Source organism: Choloepus didactylus, chromosome 16 (assembly GCF_015220235.1).
Source record: "Choloepus didactylus isolate mChoDid1 chromosome 16, mChoDid1.pri, whole genome shotgun sequence".
Classification (NCBI taxonomy): domain Eukaryota; kingdom Metazoa; phylum Chordata; class Mammalia; order Pilosa; family Megalonychidae; genus Choloepus; species Choloepus didactylus.
Window position 1 is genome coordinate 14,884,529 of NC_051322.1, and position 12,148 is coordinate 14,896,676.

The 12,148-nt window shown below is 41.0% G+C and overlaps 1 protein-coding gene across 1 annotated transcript in view; it reads right to left on the reverse strand.

Annotated features, from left to right (window-relative positions):
* CDH7 (cadherin 7) overlaps nt 1-10,932 on the reverse strand; it is a 142,016-nt gene extending 131,084 nt beyond the window's left edge. The window contains exon 1 of the mRNA XM_037805874.1: nt 10,760-10,932. The gene's annotated coding sequence lies outside the window, so the exon portion shown is untranslated. The remainder of the gene's footprint in view (nt 1-10,759) is intronic.
* Nucleotides 10,933-12,148: the final 1,216 nt, after the last annotated feature.

Genomic DNA, 12,148 nt, shown 5'->3' on the forward strand with positions numbered 1-12,148 from the left:
CTGTTTTGATGTGTTCTGATTTGATTGTGATCAGCTGAAAAGCTCAGTAGTTTCCATTTTCCACCCTTCAAACTTATTGTCATGTATGCTGTGTAGCATGTTAGGGTCTGTTGTTGCACTGCAGTTATTTCCTATTCCACAAATATTTATTGAATATGTTGCAGTATGCTTTATGCATAGTAGGTCCTCCATAAACATTTATGGAATTGAATTATATCAGTCTTTAGAGGGGTGAGAAAACTCAGCTTTATTTGTGAGCCTCAATCATTGTTGGCATGAACCCACGAGGTGCTTTAGCAGCAGCATGGAAAAAGCCTTTTATTCTAATGCCTATTTCAGTTATAGAATTCTGATTATGCAAGAGATACAAAATCAGTTACAAAACAAACTTCCAAGCACACCTCAAAACACAGAGGAATGAGAATTTATGACAATATGTTCACTTAAATCACCATGCTTCACTTTGGCATATGTATTCATTTTACTACTTAAAAATAAATCAACAATAGAAAAATTAAGGAAAAGGACTGCCATTTGCTTAGTCCTGTGTGTGTGTGTGTGTGTGTGTGTGTGTGTGTGTGTGTGTGTGTGTTTGTGTTTTGAGAGGGAAGAAAAACCTACAGTTTTAAGAAAATGAAGCCAAAAGGTCAAAGCAAAAAATATATACTGTCCTCATATTATAAGATTTTACAACTTTCTACCTTGTCTCTCCTACAACCTGAACGTCTGTTACTCATTACACAAAGATTTCTGACAAACTGCTTATGAAAATATCAAATATACTAGAAGAAATGGGAAAGAAAAAGATACTAATTTATTAAATGTGGTAAAATAGTCCACACAATTGGAACAGGTTGCCTTGGATTTGGGCTCTATTAAAATATGAACATATCTGTTTTAAATATATTTCTACAGTGTCAATATTCCGGAAGGGATTCCAGAATGATACAAGACACAGAGCTGACATACGCAGAAAACCAACGGAACGTTTAAACTATCATTCGAGCATATGAACTGTGGCTTGTGCATTGAACACATTCTCACAATCCAGGTCTCCCACCCAAGTATCAAAAATGAATTTATTCCATTTAGAAATCACTCTGGACAGATTCTAAATTTAGAATTTTAAGGACCAACTCACTTGGAGCACATCTTGTTATTCCAATGTGACCCTTCAATTAGGAAAGTTCATCATAGGGAAGTCTAAGAACGCACCTAATTGAGAGATGGGTCATCTTGAGTTAAAAAGGCAAACCACTGCCTAAATTAGGAAATGGTGCAGGAGAATAAAGTGTAATCTAATGATGAGCCAGTAATCACACCTGGCATTCATGATGAGCGGCCTCTAGTAGGAATGGCTGTAAGAATGGGAAGGGCAGAGCCCTGTGGATTCCCTCTTCCTCCTGGCACCCCAGGTACCTGGGGATAGAGAGGGATTGTTAGAGTCTTGGTAATAAAAGACAGGCCAGCATGTGAAACCCATGGCCGGAGAACATTTCCAGTTTTCTACCCTTCTTTCTCAAGAGAGAATGTTCCGTCTCATAAAAAACTGACATAAACAAGTTGGTCCCTAAGAAAAAATTTTTATAAAATTGTGACATAGCTAAATTATATTATTTAGGCTACTTTATGGATTAAGTAGATTTGATAACATTGTTTCAATGTGATACGGTATCCCAACTTCCAAAAAAACTAAACAGCAAATCAGGTTTTGGATTTCAAAATTTGGGGGGTTAGTATAACTACAGACTGGTAAAGGCTGTGGGGGTCTGTGTCGGATAAAGATTCAAATTCCAGGTCTGTTAGGTCTTAGCAAGGACTCTTGGACATATTATTTAAATTCTAAGAATTTATGTTCCAGAGATGAAGCCACATGCCTCTCACCTACAAAATGAACATGATAATAACTGCATCACAGGATTAAATGAGCTAATTACAAAAAGGTAAGGATAGTGTCCAGCAAATCTAAAAAAAAAAAAAAATAGCTGCTGAGATTATCAATATTATGAGATTGGAGTTTGCAACTGGTTGTGGTAAAACAAAGTTAGTTTGTGAAATGATGTTCATTTTCATTTTGATGCTATGCATAGTAAAATGTTTAGTGAACTATTACACCGAATGAAAATGTTCTTAGTTCTAGTTGGGACCAGAGAACTATATGGATCGTGAACCAAAAAATCTAGATGGAAACAAACAAAGGCACAAAAATTCTTTTAAAAGGAATGTAATACTTTCTTTCGGAAAGGCATGTCCTCTGTAATTTTTATAAGTCAGAGGGTGGTATCGGAGCTGGAGAAATTCATTTAAGGCACTAGTTGCATTCACTTATGAGGAACCAAGGAGATATAACAGACAGGATAAAATCACTGGGGGCTTTGTCCTACACCCTCTAACCACTTGATGTATGACCTTGGATCCCTCTGGGTTTTCATTTTCCACATTTGTAAAAATGAAGGAGTTGAACTAAATCATCCTATAAAGACTTTTTCCTAGACCTCACATTTCTGCTTTTGATAATTATATAGAAATGATTTTTGTTGGCTTTTTTAACGCTATAATAAAGTGCACATTGCTAATAATGAAAGATAAAGGGTAGAGGGCAATTAATAAAGTTATAACGATGTGAAAGTAACATTTGGCATTGTTTATGAATTGTAACATGATCTTTAACAAGAGAGTTTAATTTACTCTTCTTGCCTCTTGGAGATTGTTTCTCTTGCAACACAAGATGTGGATATATCAAGTTAGCTGGAATATACTTAAAAAAAAAGTGAGAACCTATAAAAGAAGTGGATAACTTTATAGTTATTGAGCTACTATTTGTGAAGGGCATACCTGAGAGTTCTGAGCTTTCCTATTTAAATCAGGAATTATAGAGCAGCTAGCATTAATATAAACCTTAATGAATAGGGCTGTCTAACCTATTTTTGTATCTATATTACATAAAACAGAGCTATACAAATAACTGACATTCAGAAAATATTTACTGACTGTTTTCATTATAATCAACCTCATTTTTTAATATGGAAAAATTAGCCATATAATAAGCCAATATATAAATCCCTTGGTAATTCTACTGTGTTTATCAATCACAATCCCTTTGAAAACAATTCCATTATATTTCTCTGCAGTATGTGAAATATTTGCCAGTCCCTCAAGTCAAATTTTCTTTACCATTCCCACAAGTCTACAAGCGCATAAAAGGATACTTTAACTGGCTTGTTCTACATTATTAAACGATGGAATTCTCCTTTAGGAGGCAGATAAATATGCTAAGACCCCTTGTGCTTGTGATGTTCAGAAAAACGTGTGAACAACTGTGATCTGAAGTAGGGGTAAATTTCATCAATGATTTTCTGCCGTTGCCAATTCTGCCAGAAATATACACCTGATATAGGAGAGAAAAAGGTGTCTGGTCAAAGTTCCAGTGCCCCTTTTCTTCCTCACTCTTCCCCAATCCTTGCCCTCCTTTTCAATCAGAACTTTTCCAAGGTAAAAGCCAGTGCAGTTGTCCAACGCAATTTATCATGCTATGAATTAGGTTATCGTGAAAGTAATGAAGCGCCCTGAAGCCTCATGAAGAACCTGAAGTTATTTTTGACGGTCATCAAAGAGAAATAAGCAAAATTTGAATTTGAGATTTCCTATTATATTGCATAACCTCTCCAGTTTTCCAATCTTCCCAGAAATATCAACAAGTATAAAGATTCCACAATAACATTAAGTTTTGCAAGCAAAAAGAACTGTACATAGGACCAAACACAAGTGGTGACTTTTTAAGTGGGTTAAACAGTGCTTCACCAATCTGTGCCCCAGGGCAAAAACCCTGCATCCCTCCTTCTTAGCCTTCTAAATTGTCTTCCCCCTTTCCTCCGGCTTACTCTCCTGAGTTTCATCTACAGGTATTAAGAGAAAGTCACATCAGAAACCAGCAGAGCCTGCTGCCCCCTGCTGCGTGGGCTGGCCTTGAAGGCGGGAGAGCAAGTCTTTGGTTGGCTGGAGAGTTGTCATGTTCACTCTTACTAATCCAGGATAAAAGGCAGTGCAGAAATAAGACCTGTCTTTGTACAGTTTAGCAAACTTCTACACACCTGTGTCAGCTTCAGCCATACATATATAAATGTATGGCATTATTAACGTTGATGGGCAGAGGGGGGATACAACAAAAACCCAGAAACGCGACACATCTGGGAAGAGAAGAACCAAATAGGAACCAACCACAGACATTTGAAAGAGAAATAGTGATGACTACTGGACTAATGATTGTTCTTAAATTAAAAATAAAACTGTTTTGAATAAGATTAAATGTACTTGCTCTGATATTTTCACACTAAGACTTCTATTTGTTTTAAATTTACAATACTGCTTCAATGATTTATTTTGCCAAACTGAGAATACTTGAAAATCACCATAAACAGGACTATGATAAGCACAACATACTTTAATCAAGAGAATATACAAAACAAAACCCTGCAAAGGAAATTTTCAATCGATGGAAGCACGAAGGAAGAAGATGGGGGAAGATCAGCTGGGCGCTTTTGACTAAATCAGCATCTATTACTTGACCTGAAATCACTTTATCATGCTACATTTATGCTCCAATTATTTTTGTTCAACTATGTGGCAAAGAATTATTTCCAAGTAGAAAGTGTATTATTCATTTAACCTTAATAACTAATATTACTTTGCCCAAACAAATGCATTATTATAAAATTTTCTTGGATTTTCTGCTCCACTTAACATCTCTGAGAAACCACTTTTTAAAATCAGATCAAGAGACTATCATGCTCTTGATCAAATGCTTTGTTCATACTCAAAAACAATGGCTAAACATCCTTTACTAACGGAAAATGATTTGTATGTATTTTTAAATACATAAACAAATTGTTAATCAGCAAAAGTTCAAATCTTCCAGATCCTGCTCCATCTAAATTAAAGACAACACTCTAGAAACATCACAAGTAGCGTAAAATATATTCAACCACTACACATTAATATATGACCACAAGAGTAGTTTTAAAAACATGCCTAATTGCCAATTAATTTATATACATTAAACTGCTTTCTAAAAAGGTACAGACTGATGGCAGCTTTCTAGAAATAACTTCAGTTACAATGTATGAGTATCAAGTATATCAGAAGAAAATTTATTATTTCAGATTTTGTAGCACTTAAAGTTTAACTGAAATATGTTTTTGCAATCCAATATAACTAATCAGTGGCTTATCTCAGTTAAAGACCTTAAAACATCACAAGTCCCTAAACTCTAGGCAAGGGGCAGCTACTCAGGCTCTCTACACTGCCTGGCATTTGAATCACTATGTAGATCTTCCAAAACTGTTTTGAAAAATACTTAACAAACACTACACTAACTCACAATTTGTTACCAATAGGTAATATTGATGTAAAGAAGTGGGGTTTCTCTTGAAGGACAAAGAAATGTTTCTTCTTTTAAAAAAAAAAAAATGGGCAGAGTTCACCACTGGGTGGAACATTAGAGCCCATAAATAAATTAAATCATTTGCATTTTCTAGAAAAACAACTGTAAGCAAGACATTTGAGGACTGTCAGTGCACTTGATAGAATAACCCAGGAGAATCAGAAAAATCCATAATGGTTGACTGCCAAACATGTCCAGAATCTGATATTCCGAGACATTTTGCTGACTATAAAACACAATAGTACAAGCCACAGTTGTAACACTAACAACAAAATAGGAAAAAAAAAAAAATCTTGCTCTTGGTCTACTGGGAGGAAACTCATTTCCAAGACTATCTCCAAGTTGAGCTACATTTTGACAAGCAACATATTTTTAATGAATCTTGATGAAGAATGAACAATAAACATGTTTAAAGTGGAAATATTACTACCATTTCACAGCAGTGACTAGAGGGCACTATGCCACATAGTATCACTGCTTTATGAACAACCTTATATTGACTAGTACTTTATGATACGGGAAATCTGTTCCTTTTTTGGATATTTTTGCATATGTGGGAACTTATTTTAATTCAACAATTTTAGGAAAGATCACCTCCTCATCCAGACAATGTCTTCTTTAAAGACCTTCATTTGTCCTTGCTTTCACCATGATGCAGCCACCTGGTACCCCCCAAGGTACTCACTGTGATTTATTTCTGTACACAAACTTAGAGTACTCTGCTTTGCAGAAAGGAGAGTATCTGTTCATCAATGTGGTTAGCTAATTCTTAAAGTAGATCCCACTTAACACATTTTTGGGAAGTCAGAAGGGGAAGAAAACGTTTCCTATTCTCCCATTCATGAACGAGAAGATGTCAGAAGAACTCTGGAGAGAAAGCAGGCAGGACAAGGAGCATTTTCGGAGCGACTGCCACTCTGTGAATCCAACCTACCCCTACGAGCCAAGCTACTAAGGACAATATGTCTACGATGGATAAAGGGAATTTCTCTTCAACACTGAAGAAGGTAATAATGTGGTTCTCCTGAGAGTTCATGCTAGAGGAAAAAAGTTAAAGAAATCCCCAGACTCTGCTCCTTCTGTTTGAAGATTCCCAAAGGGATAGAATCACAGATGAATATCATATTTGAACTAAAACAGACATCAAAAATACCTAAGGCAGTCCTTTCTTTCTTTACTAAGAACAAAACTGAAATCTAAAAAATCCTAATGAAATGCCCAAGGTCATATAGCTTGTCAGTCGTAGAACTGGGAATGATTCCGACACAATGGGTGCTTTAAAATGCTTGAAACGGCTCATTCTGAGTTACAAAGCTCTTTTTAACGTATTATCTTTGTAGTTGATCATCTTCCCAAAAGCCAAAAAAGTAGACTGCATCTTACTCAAATTTTTATGACCATGAGCTTTAATTTTCAAAGGATAAAGTCATCATGATTACCATTCTGTGAGGGTCAGGGGTGTGGGAGCCGAATAAGAGGGTACAAGAATCGACTCTTTAGGGATATACTTAAATGTGTTAAGAAAAATGGACAGTTAATAGGATCAGATATTAAAATTTGACTTTCTCCCTTCTAAAGCACCCTGGCAATCAAAAAAAAAAAAAAAAAAGAAAACAAAAAAGCAACTTTCTACTAGAATATGACCTAAGTAATTAACTATTTCCACAGAAATTTGAACCATAACCCATTTAATGTTTTAGAAATAGGGCATCTAACTCAGAAAACTGAGGACATAAAAATGTATCTATATGGCCATTTGGCAAAATAACTATAACCCCAGTTCTACCCCTTTGGTTGCTACAAATTCTCTAACTGGGGATGACTGTGCATAGCGTAACCATCATAATCATTCTAGACTTAACACTGTCATCTTCAGCTTCTGAGGTAGCATTCTATAATATCATTTAACTTGGTGCACTGGCATAGTGTTGACTTCAGTAATGTTAATAGTGATGAAACAGTCCTCTCCTTTGGACTTAAAAGGTATATTTTCTTTTTACATTTTAATTAGTGAAGCTGGAGACCCTCTGTGATATGTGGCTTCTCAAGTCAAGAAACTGATCAAATCCATTAAGTCCCTGGGCCAGATCACATTACAACTCCAGACCACAACCTCCTACCGCTAACTGGCCTAAATATTCAGGCAGGGGCCCTGAAAATGAATCACATAGCCTGTAGTGTACATCTGGTTATCAAATATGGAAAGAAAACTTCTCTAAATGGGTTACAGAGGCATCCTCAACTAAGTACAAACAACCTCTGTCATGGGTGAAAAGAATGAAGAAGAAAAAGGAATAGCAGTTTATAATTAACTAGAGGAAGCTTATATAGATTAAAAAGAAAATAGTGACAAAGCACAGTACTTCTGAATTATATTATCAAAATGGTAGATTATATTGAGTTTTTTTTTATACTTCACACTTAAAAGAGGTCTTAATCAATTTTTTACAAATTCACTCTTGTATTTACACTGTGCCAGGAGTGATTTATGTAACTTCAACTACAGGCATCATATTTCAGTGAACAGCTTGCAAAATAGCAGAAGAGAAACACTACAAGAATGAAAACTTGTAGTGTAACCTGAAATGAACGTATGGTCCAACACCCGCATCTTCATTTGCCCTGGTAACTGTAGGCAGTGAAGAGTCTGGCAGAGTGAGTGACGAGGGGGGAATGTCTGTAAGGGTCTCTTTCTGCAGAACCAGAAAATTCCCAGCGGAGGCACTCGTGTGCTGCTGGTTACAGCTAGATCCCCTTTGACTGGCACAGGCTAGGAGAGTCACACACATGGCTGTGATGACATGCCTTCTTTCCTGTCCTCAGCCCCTTTTTATCACCCCACTAAGCAGCAACTGATTACTTCATGCCAACGATAAAAGCTTCCACGACAGCCCCTTTGTAATCAACTAATGCATGCTAGTTATTTTTGAAGTTTCTGAAACTCCCAATTTAAGCTAAGGCTTTGAAACCTTCAAATCAAGTTAAAAAAAAAAAAAAAAAGTGGAAGAACTGTGATTGATACAAGCAACTAAAGCCATAAATATAAAGCCTTACAAAATCCAGGAAAGGTGAAATCGTTGAGCAATAAACAGTCACAACAAAGAACGATTAGGCATTCAGCACTTTATAAAAGATTTCTGAAAGATATGACAAAGTATTTGACTCAACACAAAGATGTATTCCTTTTATCAGCATAAATTCTGGGAAGTTTATGCCAGCTTTGCCAAAAAGGGAGGGAGGGAGGGAGGAAGGAAGGAAACTAAAATGCCAAATATCAGGGAGGCAAGCAAAGAAATCATTCCTGAGGACCCGCAGCTGGTTGAGTTTTAGACCGAGGAAGGTTGAACAGTGGCCAGCACCCTCTCTTCTTCATTGGACACTAAATACTAGAGTCAATTCAAGGGTAAATTGCAGTAATATAGATGCTTTACAATCACCCTTTTATAAGAAAGGGTAAAAGCTCTGTGCAATTAAATCAATAAAAGTAGTCTTAAGAAGAGTTGCGTGCCTGTCAGCTGATTGTTAACATAATTCTAACAACCCATTGCAGCCTTTAATTACAATAATATCTCACGTTGTAAGGGCACAATGCCCTTTTATTAACGCTGCAAGCCTTAAGAGCATTTAGCAGGGTGATGGTCTGCACTGCTGATTATTGTTTTATTTCTTTTTCCACAGGCAGACTTGCAGCCTGCTTTACCAGATGAGACTATTAAGTTGGAAGCTGCCAAACTGCTTTGGCGATCCCACTTCATATTAAGCACTAACATACCTAGGCTTCCAGAAAGTTGCCAGTTTAATGCCCTGCCTCAATTCTGCGTTTTAATTCAGATTGGTCCAAATAGCCCTAAGAATAAAGAAAAAGAGTCTAAATGTATTTCCCCTTTACATACAGTAAAAAGAAAAGAGCCTGGGTAAACACGAAGTCTAAACTAGGTCTCTAGAAAGGAAGTAATTTTTAGAGAGTAACTGAAAGCTTCCAATGCAATCACTTTTTTCCTTTCCTCTTTTTTCCCCTAACTACTTGTCTTCATAAAGCCACTTAAAACTACTTAGACATCGCTGGCACCGTATCTAAGCAAACTTTCCTTTCTAAAGAAAAAAAAAAAAAAAAGACACTACCGTTCATAAAGTAAAATTGGGTGCTGGTAATCTGGATTTCAAAAACACATATTGTCACTCAGCAGAGCCATATAATTTATAATCTTTCACAAATTACCCACATTCTTCTATTTCCCTCCATCATGATCTGTTTATCTACTTCTGTATGAAGAATAATCCAAACGCCTGCCTGGTTACAAGAATTAAGAAGGGTGAGTGTTAAAGATCTTTCACTTAATAAATGTCCTAATAAAGAGAAGCTATTTCCTGCAAAGTAAAAAATGTTTCAAGTATATCCATGGCTGTATTTGCAGCTCTTCAAAGCTTAGAGACGCACCGTCCTTGCTGCTTTCTTCCACAGCTGCCCGTTTTGCTACTGCCAGGTGAACTCATTGCCAATCTTTACTCACCTGAACTCTGACATCTGAGATCCGTAGGGCTAACGATCAAACACGTGAAGACATACAGACAGTAGGTTCTTTCCCATTAATCCATGCTGGAGGGGTGAACACCAGCAGCTAGCCGGGTACCATGTGCTTCCACAAGGAAGCCCCCCACGCAGTCAGAGAAACTGGGCGCCCTTTTCCCAGCGCACACCTAAGGCACAGCCCGGCAGCGGGGGAGCAGGGCTCTGAGCAGAGGCAGAGCCTGCAGATGCAGCGCATCCGCAGAATACTAATGCCAGCAAAAAGCAAAGCGCCCTTAGGTGAGTCCCCCCTTCCCGAATGACAAAAGGTGTCTAGCGCGGATGTTTAAGAAGACTCCTGCACGCGCAGGCACACACCTTCTCCCGACCTCAGTCCGCTGCACAACCGGGACGCACAGCCCGGCGCCGAACCGTGTCCCCGTCTGCCCGAGGTCACGGGAGCTGCTGGCTGGCGTTGCTCTTGGAGGAGCGCGGTCCACACCGCCGGCGTTTCCGGCTTCCCGTGGAGCAGCGCTGGGATTTGCTCTTAACCTGAACTACTCGCGTCGCACTTGGTGTCTAGCAGTCCAGCCGCACCCGGCCGAGCCCCCTCAGCTCAGTCCTCACTCGCCTGTCCTGCTTGCCAGAGCCACGGCGCCCGGCCACCCGCCAGGAACTTGCGACCGCCACGGGAAACTCCGCGCGGATGCCCCCGCCCGCTCTCCGCGGAGTCCTGCCTGCGAAGGCGCACAGCAAGGGCGCACACCTGCCCGCCGGCGCCGGCCCCGGTCCCCGCGGGCGGACACACTCACCTGGGGCCTCGCTGCACTCCCGGCTGCGGCAGGCGCCCGCCGGCCAGGCGTTCGCACCCCGAAGGGCAGGCGCTCAGCGGCCGGGCGCCGGCGGGCGGCTCGGGCCCCCGTGCGGGCGGCGGGGCGCGCGGGGCGGACTGGCGGAGTCCGCCCGGCCCCCTCCCCGCCTCCAATCGCCGCTCACTCCGTGGGGCGCGGGGGCGCTGGGCTGGCCGCGGGCTGCCTCCGCCCGCTCTGGGGGGCCCCGGCGGCTCGCCCGGGCAGCTCCCAGGCCGGGTCCCGAGGCGGCGAGAGCGCGCGTGCGGCCAGAGGGCGAGAGGGCGAGGGCGGGCGCGGAGGAGACAGCGCGCCGGGGCCGGGGAAGGGGCGCGGGAGGGTGATGGAGGGGCGGCGGCGGGCGCCGACTTCCAAAGCCGTCCGAGGCCGGCCCGGGGAGCCACGGAGACTTCTGTCCCTCCCGGAGAGCGGGTGAGGGCTGTTGGACAGGCATGCACGAAGGAGCCGCTCAGCCGGCACGCGCGCGCACACGCCCGCGCTCCCCTCCTCCACCTCCCTCCTGCCACCTTGGTGTAGATGGAGTCCTTCGCAGCAAAATAAAGGAGAGGGGTGAAAGTGGGAGGGGCTGCAGCCCATCCATCTCTCCGCGAGGTATTTGCATCTGAAAGCGCGGAGCGGGAGGAGAGTTTGGAGAATTTTCTCAGCGCCCCCTACCCCTTAGCCTGTCGTGGAAGCCGTGATCAATTGAGCTCCTGAGGCATGAAAGCAAAGTCATAAAACTAAGCATAACTTACAGTTTTCTTGCTTGATAGTTTTGCCCTTTCAATCTCCTCGTTCTGCCCTAGTTCTACTTTCTTCCCCTGCTGGGCTCTCTAATGCAAAGCTTGAGAGGTGTATGATTTACTCGCTGGGTGGGACGGAGGACCCTCGCGAGGTGGGAAGCGGCTCTGTCTTTTATTTAGAAGGCACAGCAGCCAATTAGGTCGAGCACGCTTTCTTTTCCTCTCTTCCGGCGCTTGATTCACCCTGATGACCAGGTGTTATGTCATAAGGGTTAGGAAGGTGAAAGGATCATTTGCAAGAACGTTCGTTTTCATTTTTCTCCTGCCAATAGGGCTTGTCTTTTTTCTCTCATTCACACATTCTTAGCAGGGATTATTCAGATGCCCGTTACTTGAGCATAGGTTTGCTGTGTCAGCAACTCTGCTTTCAGGTTCACTCAAGCTCACTTCCTCTCCCCCAGTCCAGACCCTCCTGTCCATCTAGCTTGCTTTCTTTTCCCCCTGATTTAGTTAGCGTTGTAACTAGATTCCATGCTAACAATTCTAACAAGCATTTTTTGAGTTCCCATTAAATTCCAGGTGCCATGCTACGCTGTTTACTTAACATTGA